Below are 24,826 nucleotides of genomic sequence, written 5' to 3' on the forward strand. Positions count from 1 at the left end.
GTATCAGGAAGGTGACTTTTAGGGTGTGTCCCAGGTTCAGGAGATGAACTTGGAAATGCTCTGTACGTGATTATAAAGATTCCTGAACCCACTTACTTTGTAAAAACTAGGAATTCAGTGAAAGGCAAGCCCACCTCAGGGGATGGCTGGGACCTTCTGGCACCTGGAACAAGCGTCTGGTAGGGCAAGAGAAGCAACACGCTCCTCCTTTCTTGCTTCTGTTTCTAACACAAACATGACTTTTGTCTATCCGTATGCCTGGGATTTGCCACCTTGCAGTAGTGTGCTGTGTTCTTTCATAGTGTTGGTCATTCAGCGATCTGAAAACACCTTACAAATTGACATTGTCGGAGGCTGGTTTAGTTATTCCCGTCATATGGACGGGCTGTTTGGGACAGACAGTGCTTTGCCCCAGTAGTGTGGCAAATTTAGGAATGAAACCTAGATTTTCTCTCTCCTTTCTGCAAAGCTTGGAGCACTCTCCCACTGCAGGCATGGAGTGGGAACGCGCTGATTGAACGTGCTGGGGCACAGAATGAGGTTAGGAAGGAAGCACAAAACCTGCTGTCTGGTGTGCTGCTCCTTTGTTTAGTTGTTGATTGGCTGGGAATTAATTCAGAACAACTAAAATCAATGGAAATGTGCGAGTGGGAAAGAAGAGGGGAGAAGACTTGTGTCTGTTCCTGGACGGGAGCTGATGTCCCCGGTTGGGTTTTGCGGAGCGGTGCCAAGTGGTCGCGATGACCCCAGGTACACAGCAGTGGAGGCATCTGTTCTGCAGCGAGCTCTGCCTTCTGCCTGCTCTGTGAGAGCTCTTCTGCTTGTTTTACTCGCAGGATAAGGGGGAAAAATGACCCAGTTCCTGGGATGCTTTGAATGCTTCTTGTAAGCGTTGCTCGTTTGCAACTTAATTGCAAAAATAATGCTTTGTGTGCTGTGCGGGGGGTCAAAGCACTTGGGTCTTACCATGGAATAAACGGAGGGGAAAGGAAACCCAGGTCTCCCTGAATCTGTATTCCTGGTACAAGCTGTTCTGGAAAGGTCAGCTCAAGCCCTTCAGTGTGAATGCATCCAATAGCTGAACGAATTCCAATCACATTTTAGCTCCTCTTGGACACTGGCACCATTTGCATGAAGAGCAGGTATTTAATTTCATACTAAAGCAAGTAGGATGTACTTTAAAGAGGTGAGTGAAGTCCCTCCTGAAGTGAAGCGAGAACTGCAAACTTTTTAATTTGGCCGTAAGTCTCATCTGCAGGATGAGGGCATGAGCACACAGCTGCCAGGTGTCAGGGGCCCGAGTGGTGGTGCTGAGTGGCACCAGACCACTCCTGCCAAATCAGTTAAAGATGGCATTTGTGATTAATTTCCTTGTTGGAAACCTGGTTGCATCTATTGCTGCTCACCCTCTCTGCAAGTGTACTATAAAGAATTCTTTTTTTTTTCAGTATGCGAAATGATTTCAGCAACTGAATTTGTTTTTTTTGTTGTTTTGTTTTGTTTTTTCAGAAGCCAGCTGTTGGGTGGTATCACGGGGTGGCCTCGCTGACCGTGCCTCCTTTCCCTCCCTACTCAGTCTGTCCTGTGTACTCTAGGCAAGAAGCTTCACATAAACCGAGCAGCAGCAGCCTGTCCGTTGAACAAGAAAAGCTCGAGTAGTCGATATTAGGGATAAGAAATGCAGGTGAACCTCCGATGCTGTTGGAACAGGGACTTTTCCCGTTTGTACAGCTGTACTTTCTGTATTTCAGATTTTTTTAATTTAACTGTTACCTCATTCTGTGTTGTTGCTTGTTTTTTTTTTTTTTTCAAAGTACTTAGGAGCATTTTCTTATTCCGCTGTAGTGGGGGGTTAATAGCACCGCTGAATCCAGCCCGTTGTCGGCATTGCAAACTCGCCTGGGGAGAGGAGGCTCGTCGCACGACTGCGTGCAGAGGGAGGGCTGCAGAGCTTTTTCCAACATCACTTCTATATTTAGACAAAGGCCTTTTTGCTTAGTTTTATCACTGTGTGGGTACGGATCATGTTAATATCAAGTTACATGTGCATATGGATAGGAGAGCATGCACTCAAAGCTGGCTTTCTGTTCAGCTCCGGAGGCAAAGCCACGTATCTGAGCACTTACAGAAAAGGAAACCAGAGCTCCTGAACTCACCTGGGGGAGACGGTGTTTGCAGTTATATACAGTATCATTTGGCTCAGGAGCAATTCTACCTTCAAGTGACAATTTGAGGTGACATTTCAGATACTGTGGAAGAAAAATCGCTTTCCTGGATAAAAAAAAAGAATGCTTTATAAAAAAAAAAAGGTATAAATGCATGGTATCAGCATTAGTCAAATGAAATTAATGCTTCCAATATTTTTTAAAGCTTACTCATATGCATCAACCATTTATGAAACTGTAGCTCATCACGTAGGAATATTGTAGTTATATATTAGCAAACTGTCTGGAGGCCTTTCTGATACCTTATTACTCTATGCACTAGGGTAGCATTTTTAGGGTAAAGTTAACCTCGGTGAAATATATCATGGTTCACTAATGTATCCTCAACTGCCTGATAAAAGGCCTTGCCCCCAACAACATATGAATATTTAAATTATTGTTAATTATTTATAGTATATTTTTATTAACACTGACTTGCAGCGTGGCCAGATAGCAGATCAAGCTCATTATGTTCCAAGGTTGAACATGCAAAAACATGCATCTCCCAAAACCTTACTGCTGCTGAGTGGAAGATCATGCTGACACTTCCGTGGCTTCACTGTTTGCTTTCTGTGAGAGTGAATCTGGAAGAAGCTCACTGGCATCAGGCACTTGTTGACTTGATCGTTTTGGAGAGAGGTTCTGATATTTGGGTGCGTTTTAAACTAAAAATTACCATTTCTAATAGAAGCGTGCAGAAAACTCTCTCCCCCATTTCATGGCACTTAGAACATCAGCTCCTCTTTCTGTAGTTTGTGCGGGCAGGCAGACTTGTTGAAGTACAGCATCTCAGCACCTGCTTGGGGACAATTAGAACAAAAACGCAAAACTGTATGTCTGTTTCTTGCCATTAAAGCCCCAAGTGATGCATCTTACAACCCTCTCATCTGAATGACTAGTCCACAGCCTCAAGTTTTCATTAAATTTAACCTGGGTTATCCTGGTTTCATTTTATCTCTTCATTCATGGTGTGAAAATTCATTTCTCCTCCTTGATAATCAGATATGTCCTTTATTTACCACTTATTTGTGAGCTCTTTAACCACTTCCTGGCTAAGCTAAGAGTGCCGTTCTGCATTTCCCATCATTTTTTTGCGGTTGTCCTTTCAGCTCGTTGTTTTTCTGCTGATCCTCTGCGTTCCCGTGTCGGTTCTGCAGTGAGAATTGGCGACTTGGTCTACAGAAATACCTGGACAGACAGGTGTATTACTGAGGCAACACATTACGCACAAACTAATGCAGCATTCCATACGAGCTAACAAGAAATCCCTGTAAGGTCGGATTTAAGTCCCTCTGGTCTGTAACATAAGGTGATGCCTCTGCATATGTTGACAAGATTTCATTAGCCTTTTCTGTAGCCGTATCTTCTTGCAAAACCATATCTAATCTTCGGTTTGCTGTCTCGGCTAGATCTCTTTCAGCGCTGCAGCTTCTTTGGATCTCTCTCTCTCACTGAGTGTCTGCATTGTGGATTATTTTCCCTGGAGGTATTAGTGTATATTTTTCCATATATGAAGATAATAAATGGAAGAAGCGGAGATGAAAAGAAAAACAATTACTTGAGAGCAGAAATAGAAAGAGATACAAAGAAAAGACTGACAGGGAGATAAGCAAAGAAAAATCAAGGAAGAAGAATATGGAAAAATGAAAAAGGAGTTAAATAATCAGAATAAATTAATTAATCAAAGTGCAGATCATGTGGACTAGAATAGCAAAGCAGCAATACAGCGAGCTAAAAGGAGACAGGGATAAGGATAATGAAGGATAAGTTGAAATGTAATATATATTTTCAAAATAATGCATTTGAAAGCTCTGTTTGACTCGTTAGACCTGACTTCTAGCAAGGCACTCAGACTCTGGGGATTCTAAAGCTTGTGACAAGGGGTTATGAGAAACATCACATTTTTCCCTTAACAAAAGCCGTGATTCTTATTACGATCATGTTTTTGTTTGCAATTCAGACCTCCCAGATTTGTACGGCGGTGACTCAAGAATTTCATCCTCGTATCACAGATATGAAAATGTGGTCTCGGAAGGTTAAGTAGGCTGGCAGAGGTTAGAGAGGAGTCATTACCAGGAAACACGGATTTCTAGTCTCAGGGTCAATCACCTAACCCCTCAGTTCCTGCAGTGCTGCAGTTAGAGAACAGGAATTCTTGTCGATTCTCACGCTTTCTCCCCATAGTGTTGATGCTCTTTTATCATAGGGGTTAATTATGGTTTGCTGACCTCTCCCTCTACCATCTTGCTCCTGATACGTGACCATACAACGTCCGTATCACCCAAACAAAGTCCCTGCCTAAATTGAAGACAGTCGCCAGAAGAAGTGTTCGGTTCGTTTTTCTCCTGGGGTGACTCTGAGAGCACTTAGCACGCAAAGCAGCCTGCCTTCTGCAGCGATGGGGTGTCACAGACCCCAGTTTGGGAACCAGCAGCCTCAGTGCTGGGGGCAAGGAGCCTGGAGCAAGCCCCGGTGAGCTGCTGGAAGGGGCTGAGTGGGGGGGGAACGACACCATCAGCAAATGGAGCTGGCCGGGGGGAGCGCAGCGAGGGCTTGGTTCAGTAACCAAGTTGCCTCCATTCAAAGAGCTAATGTACGAGATATTACTGCTCAAGGCATTCTCACTATTGCCAAGGGCTTAATATGATTTGCATAGTGCATATGGGTATTCCTGGGGGAGAATGACAGAGATCATTAAATGAAAACAAATAATAAACAAGCTCCTTACGGCCCCCACAGGTACATAAATATGACTGTACGTGGGGCACAGAGGCGAAGATAAATGGCTCGGTGTGCGGAGGGTGAGGAATCCGCAGAGCAGACTTCATTTTCCCCTTTCTGTCCGCAGACAATGCGTTCGCTTGCTGCTAAGGAGGGTCAAGTGACTGTCACGGGCTCTGCACCGAGGAGATGTAACCTGTGTCGCAGCTGCCAGCCACGCTGGCTTGAAAAGGTCAGCTCCCCAGACACAGGTGGTAATGTCACAAGTTAAGTGCACGAGGGCCTCTAAAGTGCCTGGGAAGCAGTGGGCGAGTGCGCGCAGCCAGCGTCGAGCCCCACTGAAGCGTCCGGTTGTCACGAGGCCAGCCGAGGAGGCGCCTGAGAACAAGCGGGCTTGTGTCTGCAGCGGGGCCGCGCGTGCCTTCCTCCCTGCAAGATGCCCGGGATCCCAGGGAGTGACCTTGTGCTGCACGGGGAGATCAAGGACACCGGGAGGCTTGGTGGGTGTCGATGCCGTGGCTCTGTTACTCCGCATTACGGGCTGCTGTGGTTCAAATCAGACGAAAGCTTAGGAAATTCTTTTTAAGCGTGACCTTTCCCTGTGACTCAGATCACAAAGATTTTCTGTCACTTTGGTCTGGGCTAGATTTGAAATTATGCCTTAGAAGTGAAAGACACAGTGAATGAATCAAGAAGATTAAGCTGAATTATTGGCTCCAGCCTTGTAGTTACTCTGTTTGCTACAGGAGATCACAAATAAATGGAAGAGGTTGGTTTGTCATAGCCCACAAAGCAGTTCAACATTTCTTTAATTACAAATATCACTGAGCAGCACCTGATTTCTGGCTGGGTTAGCAGTTGGAGGTCATCTCACAGCTCACAGGCATCCAAGCCAGCACCAAATCATCTTCGTATCGGAACGGTGCAAGTTCTCTGTTAGCTTTACTGTTCAGTTACATAGATATCTATAAATGGTGTTCAGAGAGAACATTGTTGTTGTTTTCCAAAGAGAAAGGATAATGTTTATTCTTGGTGTCTCACAAGAAAGGCTCATAAATTCGTTAGGAAACAGAAATCTGCAATATCAGAGAACCTTTAAAAGGTATTAAGCTTACTGATTACAAAACCTAATTGCGAGGCTGCGTGGAAATGGAGATGAGGCTGCAGCTTTTCGGTGCACGGCGTTGTGACATGGAACCTCCTGGGGATCCCTTTCCATCATCTCAGGCTCTTTCCCGAGTAAACGTGGACGAGCCATTCATGCGAGAGCTTAAGCAGTAGCTTCGCACTGTCTTCCACTGCCTTTACTGGGTATCATTTTCTTTTTCTTCTTTTTTTTTTAACAGATGAACCTGTAACAAAGATTGCAGCGCAAGAAGGGTACGTGACACGCAGCCCGTGGTGCGGGATGCCGAGAGCAGCGCGGCCCCCGCCGCCGCCGCTCAGCACCTGCGGTGCTGCAGCTGGAATTGGGGTGTCCGCGGCGCTGACAGTTTGTCAGAGCTGCAGCCCCTGGGGACTTCCCAGATGTCACGGCAGGATCAGACTTGAGAGCCGTTTCTGAAGACACTCAAACAATAACAGGTAAAGCTGTCAGTGACTTCGCTAGCTGCGGGTTTGGATTTTTTCCTTTATGCTTCTACTTTCAGCCTGCAAAGCGGACTGCCGTGGGTTGTAAGGGAGTTATTGCTGTGGCCAGATTCTGAAAGTTACTCCCCCTTCTTTCTGACTCTGGTTCCTCGTTTGAAAGTTGGGTTTGGGAACACACGTACGTACCCACAGAGCATCACCTGCAAGCTGCGTGGTGCCTGTACGTAGAGCATCGGAATTGCAGAGCTAAACCTGCCCGAAAACTCATTTAAAAATAGGTGAGAATGTTGAGAATTTCCTAGTTGTTCGGAGAGGGAAGATCTGATCATACCGAGCTAATTTAATCTACACATCTAATCTTTGAGCTGTACTTCCCCAGTTCCAGTGCCTACACCAAGGGAGCTGGACCTGTCTGTGACCACCTCCAAATGCTCTGGAGCAGCAGCAATGTTTTTGGCTCTTGCTAGAAGCCACAGCTGCTGAGAACCACAGCAAACTGTTTTGGTGTCACGTAGGTGGTACTTAGGTCTCGGATCCCCACACTTCTGTAGGGCCAAAGATCACGGTACCTACAGGTAGCCTGATTTCTTTGTGTGTAGTTTGGTTTTGCTTCCAAAGTAATGTGAAGACTGACTAAAAATGGATATTTAGGTATCTGAAAAAAAGTGTCAGGACGTTTAGACAAAAGGAAATGTTTTGAGCATGTTGGGAAGCTGGGACCATCTTTTGGAAACCATGAAGGATAACTGATTGCCCTAGGGCATCCGGCAGCTGTGGCTCAGCAACCGACTTGTGTCCAGGTTAGAGTACAGCAGCGGAAAAATCGGAGTTGTAAGAGGTCCCAGGTACTTTCAAAAAGGGACTGAAACAAGGTTGGAATCTGCTAAATGAGAGGTGGGAGACCCAGCGGTGACCTGGCTGGGCTAGCTCCTCGCCAGTGACACAGGAGAACTTCCTGCCATGTTTTCACTTCTTCCACGTTCATGGTTTGTGCTCATGGTTTTGAGGCCATTCCAACTGGAAGGCTGTGAATGAAAGTTCATTTGGGCAGAGAGCACCCCACCGGTGTGAACCAAGCGCCAAGTGCAGCAGGCTGCTCTGTTTAATTGCCCCTGCAACTTTTTTTCCCGTCTTCTCATTTTTCCTAGGTTGGCATTTTTGTGGATGAATACCACTGGGAGTTAAGGACTTGCTGTGACTCTCACTCTTACTTAGAGGAGTTTTGCCTGCAGCAGTCACATAGTTGAAAAATACGGATCCATGTGACTGCTAAGAGACCACTGAGAAGCCAAGTAAGTAGGACTCATGGCCATTTTGCAATTCCACCTCATTAGACATGTTTTGGGGCTTATGATTGTGCTGTGAGGATAAATAAGTATAAATATTATATTTGCCTCCAGGTTATCTTTAAAAATGTATTTCTCTCTCTCTGTCTCCCTCCCCCTTTCCTTTTTTTTTTTTCTTTTTTTTTTTCCAATTTTCAGTGTAGTCTGTCAGCTCCTGGGTAGGTGAGCTATCAGCTCCATGGTCTCACAGTATGGTGGCCCAGCAGAAGGTTTTGTGTTGCACAGGGTTGCCTTGTGCTGCCAATTACTCAAGGTTCTGGACAGCAAAATGTACGGCAGTGTGATTAAGTCCGTGTGCAAGTCCAAATTTGCGTAACCCCAAAACTACTGTTAGGAAAGCATTGCAAAAAATATTTGACTCGTCCTCGCGCTACATTTTCAAAATATAAAATAAAAGTGATGATCATTTTTTTTTTTTATCACTTGAACAACTTTGTGAATTACCTTTGAGATGCAAAGGAATAAGACAGTATGGAAAAGCTTGGCTAAATACGTACCAAAAGTGGCGTTGTCGCACAGCTCTTTCTTTAACACACAGAGTGCAAATTCTCTTTGTCTAACACACTGGCCCAGCTCCCCGCCAGCTGCAGAGCTGCGTATCTGTGGTGGACGCCGTGGGATTATGCCAATCCACGCCAGCTGAGGACCTGTCCTCTCATCTGCCTCACTTCAAAGTCCGTGTGTTTTCAAAAACGGGTGGACACATTCCTGTAGGAAAAATCCATGGAATGCCGTTGAGCAAAAAGACGCTGCCTCTGATTTAGGATGTTCTTGCACTGGTTGCAGGAGATGGGGAAGCATCTGGGCAAAACAGTGTTTCTGTGGTTTTTGTGGTCTTTCTCGAGTGGGTGCTATTACTCTGTTAGACACGCAGCGTATGCAGCTTTAGCTTGGCTTGCAGTGTTCCCTCTCACATACTTTCTGATTTTGCTGTTGTGGCTACTGGCACTGGTACTGGGCCAGACCGCTTTGGGACAGCTCTCCAGTCTGCTGCATGAGTTTTAGTCCTGGTATTTCACAGTTTCACAGATGCTAAGATGTCACCAAGGCGTCACTAGCAGCCGTTCTTTACGTACAAAGGGGCTGCACTGCTGGGTACGTGTGATATGGTGGTGCAGAGCGTGGTCTGGGGAGCCAAGCAGAGTGAAATCCACATCCAGAGGTACCTGGCTTAGTATGACACAGGGCACAGCATCGTGCAGATAAAACATGTTGGCTGCCCCCCTTTTGCGGGAGCAGCACCAGCAGCACGGTGCCACTGCTCTGCAAGCACAGCAAGCACCAGGTGCTGGCCCAGCCTCAGAAGGACATTTTCGTGTGCTGGGAGATGTAGCAACGTTCAGTTTTCGCTTCCCTAAAGGTGCTCCTGTTCTTTTTTCCCCCCCTTTTCTTACAAGCAAGTGCTTTGCCTGTATTCCAGTGAGAAGACTTCAGATGCAGCGTGGTTAATACAGGTTTGGTCTGGTGTAAACGTTACCCAGTCAGCTCCGGTGTTCCCTATTTCCATTTCTACACACGTGGGAGCTTGGAAAAGTCATTTGTCTGCCTTGCCTCAATGTAGCTTTAACTAAGACAGCATTTTACATGATGGCCTACCTTTCAGTGTACAGAACAAGTCTGTTGTGAGTGGTGCTGTAGGAATTCACAGGCCCTCAGCGTAACAGATGCTGTCAGTGAATGGAAGAGCCTGAAATTTGTGAGTTGGTCTTTCGAGCCAGCTGCTACGTGATGCAACAGGAGCAGTTCCTTTAAAGGAGAAAGCAGCACTAGGGTTTGTATAACTTACATGTTTATTTTGGCTCATTGATGTTTCCAGGAGGTGATGCCAGGAAATACTGCTGCCTTTTCGTATTCAAATTTTAATAGGATGTTTAGTGTTTGGGGCTTGGGTAGTTCCACAATGTGGGTCTGAGTTACCACGAGGTGGCAGTGTGCAAGGTCCGGAGGATGTGTTGGTTATACCACTTCACTTTATTAGGTAGTCCAGGAGATAGAGCTGTTAAAAGACCACACACAAGTGCCGAAGGCCTTCTGTTTTTACCAAGGCTACCTTATACTCTTATATACTGATAGTTTGTGCTCAAAAATTGGATGCATTAAGTGTGACTACTGCCCATAAGGACTGTAATCCTTTACTGAAGGAGCCAGAAAGGGTTTTAGAAACAGCGACCATGCTGTTCTCCATTTGTTCCCGTACTAAATAAAGGTTTAAAGGTGAACAGAGCCGAGAAGAATCCCTTATTTTTTCATGAGCAGATGCTATCCAGAAGGCTTCACGTCTCTTTCTTTCACTGGCGTACAAAGCAGCTCTACCGAATGTCCACGTAGGAGACGCTGGATGTAACCCCTGGCAAGATGTAAGTTCCTCTCAGTAGCAGCAATCTTTAGCTGGCAGCCACGTACACATGAGGTTCGTGGTGGTCCTGTGGGAGCAGCGTAATGGTATGCTCTTTGTGCTCAGACTCGGCATTGCTCTTCTAATCACAGAAAGCTTCCTCACAATTTTAGCAATGATTTTGACTTGGTGAAGGACCCCCTAGGTAAATAAAATTGAGATGCAGCTTGTAGCATTTCTGTAGCGTGCTTTCACGTTTCGACTTTGGCTGCAGAATCCTTTATTTTCGGTTTGTTCCAGTTCCAAGGTCTAGTTTCAGGTTTGAAAACCTCCAAAAAAATTAGTGTCTTTTTTGGTCCTCTTAGTGAAATAGGTACCGTCAGGCTGTATGGCTAATGGAAGTGACAGTGTTTGGGGAGCTTTGTGGCATCGCGCTGTAATACATTTGCATTTATCATCTCAGATTATTTCAGACGATTGTCTTCAGGAAGTCAGAGAACCTGCCCTAGGAGGTTCCTTGGCTGAAGCCCGGCGTGCTGCCTGTAAATCCTGCAGGAGAAGCCATGTGGCTGTTTGTGTGTAGTGGCTCCTCGCTTTGTGCTGTTGAAGAGGGACAGTCTCACCAAGCATCTGGGTGTTGCATTATTTGGGAACGGCTTTTTCATACCAAATACAATAGTTAGCAAAACTGAGCAAAATTCTTAGCTTCGTGTGTTTTTCTTCAGACCTATAGCTCTTCACGTAGATTTTAAAGTTTCTTCCCCTGTTTTCAGCGGCACCTCAGCACTTTTTCATTGCACCCTTCTCCTCCTTATCTCCCAAATTCTCAAATTTACCATCCAGCTCTCACCCTGCCAAGTTGAACAATCCTGCCATTTTGGCCACAAGCCTTGGAAAAAGCAGTATAAGAGGAGCAAGTAGTGAAGGATACTGGAAGATCCAATGAGGTGTATTAAACTATCAACAGCTGATTCTCAGCCCTAGCTATTTCTGGAGAAAAAAAATACATTCCCCAAAACTTGACATCTTCTCAGAGCTTCAGATAAAAGCATGAACTGGTTTCTTTTAATTTCCTGAACAATCACAGAAGGAGAATTTTGCAAACAGTTAAGATTGCAAATTGCTTGTTTGCTCGAGATAAGATTTATTCACAATTGTGCCTGCTCTTTGGAAACGGAAGGAGTTTTTAAGACATATTTTGAACAAGGTAAGCATTTTTTCAGATTATTCCCAGCATAATATGCCAAGGGGAATATGGTGCATTTGTTATTTCCTTAAAAAAAATAAAGAAAAATCAATGGACTGAAACATTCCCTCTAGACCTATAATATTTATTTCAATGTTCTGTCAATAAATATAACAAGGTTAGTTTTCTATCAGGTTAGCTGGAAGAATCATTTGAGGGAAGTTCTATTTGGTAAGCTCGATTGCAAAAAGCAATCAATAAGAAAAAATTCCCTTGTTGTTATTGAAAAGAAATATGGAGCTCTGAGGAGTTGTCCCAGGACAAGTATTTATGTCTCCTCCCCAGGATCCTTCTGCTGGCATCTGAAGGCCGGTTTGCTGCCGCCTTCCCTCCTGCCAAAAGAGGGGAAAGGAAAGCACAGCAAAGCCTCGTGTTTGAAGGAGCACAGTATTCTGAGTACTACAGTCCCCTTCCTATTTAATAGGAAATTCCTGTTGACTTTTTTGTGCGTTAACCAACCGATAATCCCCCCTGCATTTGGGAATCTCATGGAAAATCTTGACCATAGACTTCTCAGTTTCAGTGGGCCCCTGGAGGGTAGCTCTATAAAAGTAACACAAAACTCATGATGCAGGCTCACTGTTTGCTTGTACTATTGGAGAAGAGAGCCAGACGAGCCTGTCCTGCTGGAATAATCCTGCCTTGGCATCGCTGGCTCCTGCTGAACGTGCCAGAGGCAGCGTCGTCGCCGAGTTCTGCGCTGCGGGCTCGCCTCTGCCCTTCCCGGCGACGAGGCAGCGGGGAGGCACGGCAGCACGCCGCGCATCGCGAAGTGCCTCACGTCTTCTGCGCAGCTGCAATAGCCACCTGGCCCAGAAGTGGTGAGGTCTGTCATCGCTTGGCATGCAAGGCTGCAGAAAGTAACCCAGAATGAAAACAGACACCAACCATTTAAAAATGAAAACGAGAAGCAAAACTATGAGGCTTCTGCGCCCAGTCATGGAACTGGAACGCACTCTAAACCGACATCCCATGTTTCTTATTAAGTACATTTTCAGCTCTGAATAGTTTTGGGGACAAAGAAAGACCCATTCAATGTGATTTCCCATATGAGGATAATCTCTTGATTATTATCTGTGATTTCTGTGTATTCTGCAGTATCCATTGTAAGTTATTGCTCTACCTATAACTGCAAGCTGCATGTTTCTAACCTGTCTGCGTTATATTTTACAATCCAGTTTTGATAGGAGCCTGCCTTTTGTGCAGTTTGGTATTACAGCCCTCCGAGGAATCTGAGGAAGGCACTTGGTTTCTAGCAGGTGGAAGCAGTGGCATTAAAGCCCCATTAAAGCGTGGGGGGAAAAAACACCAAAAAAAGGGTAAAATGATGAAATATTTTGTGGATCAGGTTTGTGGACCAGGTTGAGACTCACCTACTCTATACAGTTGGTATGGCTAAAAGGAAACCGTTTTTGGACAAAATGGTGATGCACCTTGAAAGAAAAAGTGGGGAAAAAACAAACAAATGACTACCGCTGCATTTAGCATTTAATAAACTGCTGTCACGGTTCATAAGGCTCTTGATCAGATATCAGTCCGCTTGCACATAGTTCAGCCTGTTTTCCGGTCGTACCAGATTCTTGGTTTCTGCTGATTTCTTGGTTTCTGCTGCAGAACAGGAGTCACAGCCCACGCGGTCAGACTCGGGATGCTGCCGCGTTCGAGCAGTTAGGAAGCAGCAGCGTTGCCGGCCCGTTAGTCCGCGCACGGCAGCGAGCAAAGCCAGTTCAGTCGGCAGCTTCCTCGTGCACGTAAGTAGCGTGGATGAGCCTAATTGGCCTGAAGTTTTGCAAAAGCTTTGCAGTGCTTGCAGGTGCATCTGTTGTCGTTCCCGGTCCTTACCGGATCATTCGAGAGCCAGTTCCAGTCGATTCAGTTCTTTCAGGCTTGGCGTTTTAATCTTCCAAAGGAAATCTCTATAATTCTGTAAGGCAAACAAAGCAACAAAACTAAAAGTTGTGTTGCTACAGTCAAAGTGTAGCATTTGAAAGTAATTTCTCTGCGGTGGCGTCGTGCAGCAGGCATGAGGGAGACACGAACAGAGTCCCCTTCCTTCATGCGGCTGGATCAACGCAGCGCATTGACAAGAGCCCACTCTTGTGGGAGCAGTTGGCCAAAATTGCTTCTATAATATATTCTGCAGCAGCAAGTAGGGAGATACTAGAAGCAGCCCAAAGGGATGGCCAGGGAACAATATAAAGGCTGAATGTAAAATAAATTTCTGTGACTATATGTAGTCACTGAAGTGGAGCTGAAAAAAAAAAAAAAGAGTAGAGCTAATAAAGAAAAAAGCTAATAAAGATAGAAACAGTACTTGATAATACAAGTTTTCCCTTCAGAATACAGTCAAAGGTTTTGGGGCGAATCCTGTTAATATAGCTACATTAACATTAATGGAGTGTCCCAAGGTTTTTCTTTGTTTTTGTTTTTGTTTTTGTTTTTTTCCAAAGAGCTGTTGGGTGTAAAACATTGATTTTATTGTTTGAGGTGGCAGACACCTTGAGAACTGCACCAATTATTAGTAGCTTTTGTGATTATTATTATCAGTATATTTTTTTCCAGATTTCTGCTGGTGCTGGGATGAAAGAGACCGGGATCCAAACCTGCACGGTCTTGGTCACTGCAGAACTTTGTGCCGTCCGTGGACATGAAGCAGCGCTGGGCCAGGAGCAACACACACAGGGCAGCGACCACAGGTGGGTGAGTGGGCTGACACTTCCAAAGAAGCTTAAACCCTGAGTTTCCTACATGCTAAAACCGCTTTTTCTCAGTGATTTAGTCTTCTCTGTCAGTAGAAGTCTTCCAGGTGCTGGAATCCAAAGCTGCCATGTGAGCTGTCGTACAGAAATGTCTGGTAAAAGCAAGCCACTATTTAGCCTTTTTTTTAGTTTGCCATTTAGAGCAGATAAAGATCTTTACGATATATACGTTGAAGCTAATGCTAGGCAAATTGCCTTTCCTGTCCTGATCTGATAGTTGGACTGTTTTTCCAAAAATGGTGACCACTCTCTTTAAAATTTCTTCTCCGTTAACCTAAGAATATGATTCAGAGTGACAGAGAAAAGAGAAACAATTTTCATAAGGTCGTGATCTTGTGGCCTGCAGAGAGCTGCGAGGTCACAGCCCACACAAACTGCCTTGCCTAGACAATTCAGGGAGACAGCATGGAGAAATCACAGGGAAAAATCCATCATTTAACTCTCCATTTCAGGTTAAACTTGGTGTTTGACAAAGACCACCAATGAAATAGCCTGATAGTGAATACTTTACATTGCTTTTCGTGAATCCTGTACAGGCAGTTAAAATTTGGCTATTACATAATTAAGCCTTTTTTATCAATGATGCTTTGTATTATTGAGGTATGTGCAGTTACGCATTCAGGACAGGGGTGCAAATAGAGCTTAAAGCTTAAAAAAAAAAAGTAGAAACAAAACTCTGTTTAAATCTTGGATTGGCCTTTCATATGTTAGCATTTTCCAGCAAGGTAGGGATTGCAGTCGTGGTATTTGTAGGTTGCTTGTGAGTCGATTCAGAGGATCCTCGTCTATGCCCCCAAGTGCGGCGTGAGCGACGAGGTGACATCAGCCTTGAATATTCTAGTGATATGTTAATTAAGTTGTAACTTTGGTTTAACTGAATACTTAAACTTGTAATTTTCTTAGAAGCCTGGTATTCCGACAACTGCAAATATATTGAGCAGAAAAGTGTTAACTCCGTATTTGCCAATACCATTAAAGATAATAAGAAACAAATCTATGCAGATGCCCTGTGCTACAGTGGATAAGTGATTTTCCACTATAACAAAAGATAAAAGCCTATTCATTGAAGTGCAGCTAGAAATTATTTCTAATTGGTATGAAAGAATCCTTAAATCTGTATACTGCTTTTAACATTTTGGGCTTAAATTGCAGTTAATAGTTCCCATAAAAAGAGGTAATAAGAGAAAAACTAAAATTCAGAATCCTTGAACTCAAAAGGCAGTCTAGATTTCCAGTCATAGCATCATCCCTCACGGTTTTTCTGTCGAAAAATAAAGCAACCAGGGAGTTGTTTATACGGACACAGGTGGCAAAATCTTCGCTGAATATCCTTTGCACTCCTCAGCAGGGTGCTCCCCGGCTGCGTGCGCACAGTGGGGGCCTTGCTTTCAGCATATCCAAGGGCATCCCTCCCCCTGTCCTCACTGCAGGACGCTCGCCGCTGTGTGCCGGAGGCGTTGATCCTGCCACGTAATGGGACGAGGCCGCCAAGACCCCAGGCTCTGCCCGTTTTGTTCCCCTTGCCTGTCTGCCCTGGGCCACACTTCCCTTTCACAAATGTCCTGCGTGCTGCTTGCGTGTTTTGCCACCATTGGGGCAGTTGTATTGTTGAGACGAGCATTTGTTCCGTGATCAGAAATGGATGAGTGTGCAGAGCTGTGTTCTTCAGATCTCTTTCTCCTAACCTGTTTTGCCCTTTCTCCTAACCTGCAGGAAGCCTGGTGATGGGAACCTCTCTGCTCTCGGCTTAGGCAGCTGCTCCCGCTGGCTTCTGGAGTTAAGACTTAAGTCTCCAGAAGTCTCTTCCTGAAGCACTGTGAGGCTCCCAAAGGTATCTGCTGTGGGCTTCACTGCTCAATTTTTTAGGTTGTTGGAGCTAATAGAGCCAACCTGCGTGAAACATAAACTGGCAACAAACTACCACATGCCTTGGGCAACAAGCAGCGCTTTCCTGTTTTACATTGTTCATCTCCCGAGTGTCTCTCGGTGCTGCATGATATGACACAAGGCTCATCCTTAGATGCCAAGTTCTTAGCACAGAATAAATTAACAAGAGCAGAAATTTCCCCTGCCTTAAAGTTCCACAGCACACGGCCACTTCGGCTCGCCTGTGGCTGCTGGCCGCGTCGTGTTTGGCTTGGCTGAGCTCTGAGACACTGCTGGCCCATGTGGAGAGGAAGAAGCAAGTGTGTACGGAGAAAGGATGGACCCAATATTAGCATTCCATGTTTGCCTCCCTGTCTTCCATTTCTACAGGTGAATATTAATGAGCAGCGGTACCTGGGCTCCTCGGCACTTTAATTACAGGTGAGATGCTCAGGGTTGCTGTTGCTGCTCCCCTGTGGTTTTAGCTGTGCTGTCAGGTTTCTCTCGAGATCATTACATTCCCGTTTTCATTAATGCTTTGTTTACGCACAGCCTGCTCCTTGGAACTTAAAGACCTATCCGGTTACCCCAATGCAAAGGATGAATGGCACCCAGCAGAGGGGGGGCAGCCCTGCTCCCTCGTGCTAGGCTGCTCAAGAGGGCTTTAAGAGCCGCTGCCCCTGCATCTCTGGCAGAGCACCAGTAGGCCTGTTTTGTTCCTAAGGATTTACATAAAGCTGGTATTTGCGGTGTTTTGTCAGCACAGCAGAACTGCCTGTGGATTTTTGCACTTGCTTTTTTTCAGGATTTCACACAAAAAGGTACCAGCATTATACATTGCGATCTTGCTGTGAAGCAAACACTCCGTTGTATTGCACGCCAAGCCCCTAAGAAAACCAATGGTAATCCATTTGCTGTGAGATTTGCCTCTTTACCCTAAAGGTTCTTTTCATTAAGAAATAATTCTAAGCGGAATCCTTTATGCTTAAGAACTCTACGATTCTGGAGATTTTTCTCATAAGCGTGAGCTAACGTGTACACGCGATGTGTGCCTGCTGTGGTGTTTGTGCTCGCAGAGCTGGTTTTAAGCAAATGCATCTTTTATTCACATAAGTCAACAATAAAGACTGGCCACCGCATGAAAGCTAATCTGAGAAGTCGAGTGAGAAGAAAACTTCCCATCATTCCCAAGCTGTACTTTTGTGGTTTTAAAAGAATGCTGTTGAATCTGCACTGGGAACAGCGTAGCTGAGTCTTATTTATAGCTCTGTTCCGTCTGGTTCATTTCCTCTAACTTCCCTACAGAATGATATGAATGAAAATGACACTATTGACTATGTGGATAACAATAAAAGACCTTATAGAGAGAAGATTTTTATAGTTTCAGGACTAAGGGAATCAAAAGCCTAAGAGTTATGATCTTAGAGAACAGGAGGAGTCAGGCTGGGCTCGTTGAAGAGGTCCCAGTGGTGGATATATTCTGGGGTTTGGTGTGGTTTTTTGTTTTGTTTCGTTTTTAAACGCAACTTCACAAACTACAAGGTCTCATAAATGATGTGAGCATTGAGAAGGACTTACGAGGGCATAGAAATTCTGTGTCATAACTGCAATTCTTGGTTTCATTTCAGCCGAATAGCAAGGTAGAATTCATTTGTACAATTACTGCTTTAAAAAAAAAAAAGTATTATTTTTAGGTATTCTTATTTTTTTTTAGTTGTTCAGTGTTGTTCAAATGAGCAAATAAATCACAGAACACTCAAACATAAATTAGCACAAAGGCAGCAAGAGTCACCAGCCTTAATATATCTGAAGAGGGGATGTATCTGACTACGGACAGCCGGAAATGCAAAAGCAGAAAAATGAAAACTTAAGGGTATTTCCCAAAAGCACTGCTGTGGAATATTGTATTATGGAAAGGACTGTCCCTTGCAAACTAAGGCAAATTTTTATTTCTTTTAATTCCCTCAGAACCCAGATTATGCTAAATTGTGCATAAGCAAAGAAGAAAACATGGTGCCTTCCTCGGCAAGCTTACTCTGTGCGTGTGAAAAAGAACCATCAAGAGAGCAGCTCTGCTGGTGTGAAGCTGGGAGGAGATGAGCCAGGAGGGGATCTGGAGGAGCTCTCTGCAGTCCCAGCGTGGCGGAAAGGCTGCGGCGCTCCTTGCACTGGGTACGGTGAGTGCTTTGTCGTGGGAGTGAGTGCAATTGGTCGCCTTGGTAGTTTAGTTGCTCACATACAGCACTTACTGTGAATGTTATTCTTGCTCTTGTTCCAAACTCACGTCTGATGCCTCCACACCAAGAAGCAGGCACTAATTTCAGAGAGAGTCCCACATTTGGAGGTCTCCAAGTTAGCATACTGCATGCACCATTTCAGCTTCAGAAGCATTTACTGTTATAAGTGGAATTTTCTTTATATGGACAAATATTTTCTGGCCTCGACACCACTGACAAATGATGACAGATAGAAAGACTTATAATAGAAGTAAGCAAGTGCTATGACATCTTCAGGGTAATTTGAAGTGAAAATATTCAGACCATTAGTAATAACTTACAGGTAAAATTATTACACAAGTATATTACGAGCAAGATTACATTCAGTATTAATCACACAGAGTAAGTACATACAGCTATCTTGTTGCTCCTGCCCTGGCATTTAATGACATTTTGATATACATAACGTATGAACAACAAATGTGTAAAAGAAAATCATTGATATACAGAAGAGGAATTACCACCGTGATATGTACGTGGCAAATAAAGAAGGAAACTTGAATTTTCCAAGAAAGCAACTGTGCACTATCAGGTAAAATATTGTCAAATAACATGAAAATTTCAGCTTGATTGCTTATAACAAAAAAAAAAGGTGTTCAGATGCTACGGAATTCTATCCAACAAGCTTAATTTCTGGCAGTCGAGGATAAGGACAAACGAAAGCTGTGAGGTACAAGAGTACTTTTCTCAGTCCTTGGTTGTGCAACACTTTCGCCTTGCAGCTTTAAGTCACCCACTCCGTATTTACTGAAACATAAATGGCTTAAGCTGAGGTGAAGGCTTCACTACTTTATACCAATGTGAAGTAAATAAAACCGAAAAAATGAAACTAGAAATAGGAATCAATAGCCCAGAGTGACAAGCAGTGCCTTGGCGTGGAATGCCAAGCGTAGCTCTGAGATGAGGATCACTACGCACGGCAGTCCTGGGAGCGCAGCATTCACACTGGCTGAAGCCCCGAGTTCGTGGATCTTGATTACACCCAGCAGGGCATCCTGTTGGTGATGAGAGAGAAAATATTCGGAGGGCTGTCTCCTCGGTGTACTGTTACTGCTGGGAGGAGGAGGGAAGGCTAGATTTTTACATATTTTTCTTCTCTATATGAGAAAACTTCGCCTGCTGCCTTAATGTCTTCCACTCTTTTTTTGTTCTGAATTGTGTTGCGTGTAAAAAGCAGGGTGTTAGGACCGCTTACAGCTAGGGCAGTCTGTTTGACTTCCAGCCCTGTTTTTAGACGCGGTGTGTGTGTGAGTTTAACTTCGCTTGCTCCTGTATCATAGCTGATTTTAGGGCAGGTCTTTCTATTTGTGCATTTCCGTTCAGCAGCTGACAATGAAGATTTGCATTCTTTGGGGTGTTTTACAGATTGTTTCTTTACTGCTAGCTGATAATTGGCTTTACTTCAAGTTCATAGCTGGTATGCAGTTAGTCCCCACTGAGAAACAGCTACTTTGCTAACCACAAACCAATTAACTGAGCAGTGAGTTATTGGACAACAGGAGATGTTCTGATCTTTACATGTGTTTGTGTAAAAAAAAATGCAGTGCAACAATATTAGCTGTCCCCTAACTGAACTAAATTAATATCTGTAAGGTAAGCTAAGCTAATTTATTGTCTGTGAGGGAGTGTAGGTTCAGATAAACTTAGTGTTACATTTATTTAAATTTGAACACATTTACTTTTGTTTTCACTCTACTTTTTTTAAAGGCAAATGAAAGGACATATACATTGCTGTGTGAATTCCTTGAATTTTAGAGTACGTGGTTGTCAGGGGAAGGTTCTGACTGTTGTCATACCTTGCTCAAGTGCTAACTGAAAGTTTCGTCATGTAAGTTGAGACAAAAGAGATCTGTTAAGTGATTCTGCTTAATCCCTAGAGACCAGTTCAGGATCTTTCTTCACTGTATGTTCAGTGCAGAGCTTTGTCCAGCCTGATTTTTATGTGTCTCTTGGGTTCGAGTTCCTGCCTTGTTTCACAGCATCGTGCTGCTGGAAAGGTAACCAAGTGACTTGGGCATCGTTCTTAGGCTTGCACAGCGGATCGGAACACAAGCGAGTGTGTACGTCTGGTTGAATTTAGCAGCAGTAAATGAGGCTAAGATCTCAGCTTTCACACTGACTTACACTGGGAGTTTATGGATCTTGATTACAACCAGCAGGGAACCCTTCAGTGATGAGGAAAAAAAATACTCAACAGCCTGTCACCACTGTGTCTGTTGGCCACACTTTTCCTGATTTCGAATTAGACAAGTGCGAGATCTGAGAGTCAGGCTCCTTGTGAAGATGCCAGTCTTAGAGAAGTAGAAGGGGCAGAGTGGCCCTAACAGTACCATGACTGCCTCCTTGCCTTCTCTGGTGGCTTCTTTCCTTCCCTTGCTTTGTGTTCTGAGTTATGTGGTATTGGGGTTGCGCTGTGAAGGCCAGGAATGTGAGCAAGGACTCACCTGTCTTTGTGCTGACACTGTGTTACTGTCAAAGTTTTTTTCTTGTCAGGGTACCTTAACTTTCAGAGAACAGGAGTGATACATCACGTGCTGTGCCCGTCATACCTTTAGAGACTGCAGGTCGTTAGACTACAGCAACCATGTTAACGTCGCTGTAATCCCCACCGAAGTCAGTTTGTGTCGGAGTGCAGTCTGTAATGCAGTGCGGTCTGTAATGAAGTGAGGTCTGTAATGAAGTGAGGTCTGTAATGAAGTGAGGTCCGTAACGCAGCCTGTTAGACGCGGTTACCTTCAGAGAGTGGGAGGGTTCGGGGGAGGTGTTGGAACCTGTGTGGCTGCTTGTGAATGCCCACAGCACAGTTACTGGCGGTTATGTTCTGGTGTTGTATTTATGTATCTATAGGCATGTGCACCTGTGATAGACATTGCATGGAATATTCTGAGTGTAGTATACAGCTTAATGTCTCATGACTTTATTTTATCAAGTGTAGTGCTTGCAGTATGAATACAACTGCAAGTTACGTACATGTTACTGCTGCTATAATTGCAGTTATTCAATACCTGAAATTCTGGTTGATGTCAAAAGAAAACCCTTTGCTGTATGTTCACCCACAGAAGAGCTGGGTTGCCGATTCCTGTTTCTTGTATTCTTTCTTGAGCTCCGTGGGTAGTACAAATGTCCACACCACTTAATTACCACGGTCAGGGATGGGCACCTGCACTTGGGTTTGTGCCCCTGGTTTTCTCGGACTGATCAGCTGCTTTAGAACAGCACAGCAAGCAGAAACCTCAGCATTCAGCAAGTAGACATCGCCATGTTTCAGTAGTAAGAGTTTTTTGAAAAGAGACATGTCTACATAAAGGAAATACGACAGAGGAGATGGATGCTGGAGCATTCTAGGTGCTTACTTTAAATTCCAGCTCACGGATACCTCCTCACCGCCATGCAGACAGCCCTGCAGACATTTGTTCCACACCTTTACAGTGAGACCTGGGAACCCAATGGGTGCTGGGTGTTGTAGGAATATTTTTTTTTAGTGCAAAAGAGCAGGAGAGAGGCTGCTTGGATGACAGTGATTGCCCCAAGAGCAGGTGTAGACGTGACATCTAGCTGGTAGCACAGGACTAAATACCGTGTTTGAGTGCCTAACAGCCCGTGTGCACACAAGGTAGCTAAAGAGTCTCCTCAGCAGAGGAAGCAAATTTACCAGCAAGACTAACACTTTTTTTAAGTGCAGAAAACATGAAAGCGGGTTGTAATGTTGTGATGCTTACATAAGTGAGCAATTCCCCGTCTTTTTGTACGTTTTCTTGTTTGGGGCAAAATGATAAAAAGTCAGCAGGTTTCGGCACCTGTGTTGTTTTAGCATGGGATGGAATGACTTCGGGAGTGAGGCTGAAACGAAGGCGCCTCTCTGGAAGTAACGGTGGTAACTTCAGCTGGACTATGAGCAGTGAGCTGATGGATGAGAAACACAAATATTACGTGAAGGAGAAACTGATAAGCAAGGGCAAGATGGAAGAGCTGATGATCAGACGAGGGCAAAAGACAGACAAAATGATATCTGCCAAAGCCACTAATCACTTTATGCATCCAGAAGGAACCCCAAGCAACCGCACACCTCTCCGATGATTTGACAAAGCTGGCATTATCCTCAGTGTCCAAATAACTGACGATTTCTAGCTTATTTCAGAAAAAATATCTTGCCTAACACAATTTAGGGCTGGTTGCCAATCTCTCCTGAGAAGGCTGAGCCTATCACAGCTCTGAGGCTTAATAAAGGCTAGGATCAAAAATAAACAAGCAAAAAACCTCTAACTCCCAAACCCAAATTGTTTAGCAAAATCCAGAATGATAAGTTGTTTTTGTAGGTGCTTCCGAACAAAGGGGTCTTTGTGGAAGGATTCCCAGGCAGCGTTCAGAGGAAATCATAGAGCAGCATGATGTAGACCACTTTAAGCAGACAATCTGCGTTGCGTGGGACAATGAGCCATCAGGAGCAGGTTGAATAGTTTGGTATAATGGTCTCCTATTTATAAGTTTCCTGTCTCATTAGTGTATTTCCTACTTAATCTGTAGTCTCTGAAACAGGGAACTCTGTCCAGCATGCCTGTAGTTGTGGAGATGTCAGCACTTGGCAGCTCATTGTATTGTGGTAAAGTTTTATTTTATGTATAACAGAAAAATGTAGGAGACATGAGCAAATGCACTCCATGCCACAGACTGTTTGGCTTCTCCATGTGTGTTTTTTTAAGTGTAAGTATATTGAGGATAGGAGACCTTGGAGAATACACTTTCCAGGGGTGAGGCTGGGTGGTCCTACACATTCATGTGTACGCGGGGCTCTCCTGCATATTAGTTTTGTCTCAAAACAGGCATTCCAGGGGAGCGGTCCTCCAAAAACCATCTCTTTGTGTCTTTCATCTGCTGCTCCTCCGGCCATCTGTTTTGTTCTCGTCGCCACAGTTGTCTGCACCCAAACCCTGTCCTCCTCCATTTAACAGCCTGGTGGCCTGTGCTGGCCGTTCTCACCTGCCTGCTCCCCGGCAGCTCCTGGCCCCGCTCCCCTCGGCGTGGCGGGGAGCAGAGCAGGATCCGTGCCCTGCACAGCCTGGGACCTGCACAGCTCTGCAGCCTGCTCGGCTGTTCTTCACACGTCTCCCGAGTGCTAAGTGAGAAGAACACAAGGTAACACTTTAAATGAAACGTCTCGTGTGTTTATTTTAGTTGGATCTAAAAAGGGAATTGAAGTCTGTTGTCTGATGCTGTTGCTTAATCGAGTTGATGGAGGCTGGGGACAATCTGTGTTGCACCCAGACTTGGATACCAAGCGTGTTTTCAGCTCCTTTGGAAAGCTACTAAAAGGAGATTGGCTGTGTTTATGAATAGCTTGGCTGCTAATGGCAGTTCTGGGTCTAAATGACACTGACACGAATTAGCGAAAGCTAATCCCCCTCTTTGCTTCTCATCTTTGGGTCTTCTCCAGCTGTCTAAGCGCCTTTGGGACAGCATCCAGCGCTGTGCCTGAGCTGAGCCCTGCGTCTCAGGGCAGCTGAGGGGGCACATTTACAGTGGTAAACCTAAAGAGAATGGGCACTGCAAGGGGCACGGTGTTATGCTGCTATTTCTCACACTCCTCTTATCTCTTCTTGATGGGGAGAGCAGAGGAAAGTGATTGGCTTGGGTTTTTGTTCAGGCGGAGAGGAAAGGAAAACAGTCTGTCTCCAGCTCGAATGAAGATGGCAACCCTGGGCCCACCGTGCCTTGACGGTGTTTCAGTGCTCATGTGCAACACAAGATAAAAGGTTTCTGTTCTCCTGGCTTCTGCATGAGATCCCAGGAATGCTGGAAGCAGCCTTGAGGAGAGAAAGCCAATGGACCCCAGGCAGGCAAGCAGAATGCACATCCTTTAGCTCTCCTCCAAATCCTCCCTAAATTTCCTGCTGGGGAGCTGGCAGACACGCTTCTCAGGTAGGGAGACCGGGGTACTCTGACGTCTCGTGATGTCCTGGGGCTTGTGAGAGGCATCCTGCTGGGAGAGTTGGTAGGGGTTAGTACAGGGAGTGGGGCTTCACGGGTGCTGCTCCCAGGGCCAGCCGTTAGGTCTCAGCCTCAGCGGAGGTGTAGCAGCGGAGAGGAGCTGATGGTGAGTCTCATTGTGTGGCACTGAAAATGGCAGTGGTTGCAAAAGGCTTTTCCCACTGCAGCCATAGAGAACAAAAACAGAACTAGGTCTTCTGTGAGAGCGAGTGTCGGGTTTTCACCAGATGTTCTGCCCAACATGCAGCTAACTACCTCATTATTTTCCTTTCCACAGATGCAAATAACACATATAGAATTGCTAGGACTTCATTGTCTTGTTTAGGGTATGGTATAAAACAATATTTTAAGGATCTTATAATATATGCCTTTTCTATTTCAAACCAACATCATCTTGGTTTGCAGCTGAAAGGTGCAAACACCTCCCATAAAGTAGATATTTGGGCTGATGCAAACTTCAGTTTTCAGGAGCAGGAAAGATGGAAAGTTCCCGTACTC

General features: G+C 44.8%; 1 protein-coding gene across 13 annotated transcripts in view; it reads left to right on the plus strand.

Annotated features, from left to right (window-relative positions):
• Nucleotides 1-24,826, plus strand: part of LOC106037988 (uncharacterized) — a 129,658-nt gene that overhangs the window by 27,294 nt on the left and 77,538 nt on the right. For 12 of the 13 annotated variants that reach the window (XR_010826451.1, XR_010826457.1, XR_010826453.1 and 9 more), the window contains 8 exons: nt 1,510-1,684; nt 6,272-6,509; nt 7,664-7,807; nt 13,057-13,193; nt 14,005-14,138; nt 15,915-16,032; nt 16,458-16,508; nt 18,036-24,259. The gene's annotated coding sequence lies outside the window, so the exon portion shown is untranslated. The remainder of the gene's footprint in view (nt 1-1,509; nt 1,685-6,271; nt 6,510-7,663; nt 7,808-13,056; nt 13,194-14,004; nt 14,139-15,914; nt 16,033-16,457; nt 16,509-18,035; nt 24,260-24,826) is intronic. The other variant, XR_010826454.1, reaches the window with a different exon arrangement.

The sequence above is a fragment of the Anser cygnoides genome, chromosome 24 (genome assembly GCF_040182565.1).
Source record: "Anser cygnoides isolate HZ-2024a breed goose chromosome 24, Taihu_goose_T2T_genome, whole genome shotgun sequence".
Taxonomy (NCBI): Eukaryota; Metazoa; Chordata; class Aves; order Anseriformes; family Anatidae; genus Anser; species Anser cygnoides.